The sequence below is a fragment of the Mandrillus leucophaeus genome, unplaced genomic scaffold (genome assembly GCF_000951045.1).
Source record: "Mandrillus leucophaeus isolate KB7577 unplaced genomic scaffold, Mleu.le_1.0 Scaffold121, whole genome shotgun sequence".
Taxonomy (NCBI): domain Eukaryota; kingdom Metazoa; phylum Chordata; class Mammalia; order Primates; family Cercopithecidae; genus Mandrillus; species Mandrillus leucophaeus.
In genome coordinates, this window is record NW_012100432.1 from 6,123,258 (window position 1) to 6,123,986 (window position 729).

The window sequence follows — 729 nt, forward strand, 5'->3', positions numbered from 1 at the left end:
GGCCAGGCTGGTCTCAAACTCCTGACCTCAAGTGATCCACCCACCTCAGCCTCCCAGAGTGCTGGGATTACAGGTGTGAGCCACCGTGCCCAGCCAGACATCCTAGTTTAGATGTGCACCTTTGAAATACAAGCTTTGTGGTAATGTGGGAGTTGCTGTGGCCTCGTCCAGCAGTTTCAATCCCTTGGTGACAGTGGAAGCCAGGTTGGAGTGCAGGTAGAATAAACGGGAGGTGAGGAGGTAGAAATTGCACATGGAGAAAACACATGAGAAGTTTGGCTCCGAGGAGCGTGTGAAATGGGACAGCCAACAAGGTATACAGGACCACAGTGAGGCTTTTCCATTGGTGTTTACTCTAGGATTGGAAAATTAGATTTTTTTTTTATTCTTGCGATAGAATTTATTAATGGATTAATTTGAAAGATAATTATGAGTGAAAAAACAAGATGCTGAAGGATGTGATACATATATGTAAACATTTATAATATACCGATATTACATAATGTATGTGTGTATATATGTGTGTGTGTGTTTGTATGTTAAAGATAATATATGCCAGCGAGGTGGCTTATGCCTACAATCCTAGCACTTTGGGGGGCCAATGTGGGTGGATCGCTTGAGCCCAGCCTGGGAAACATAGTGAGACCCCATCTCCACAAAAAATACAACAGTTAGCTGGGCGTGGTGGCAAAAACCTGTAATCCCAGCTGCTCTGGGAGCTGAAGCAGG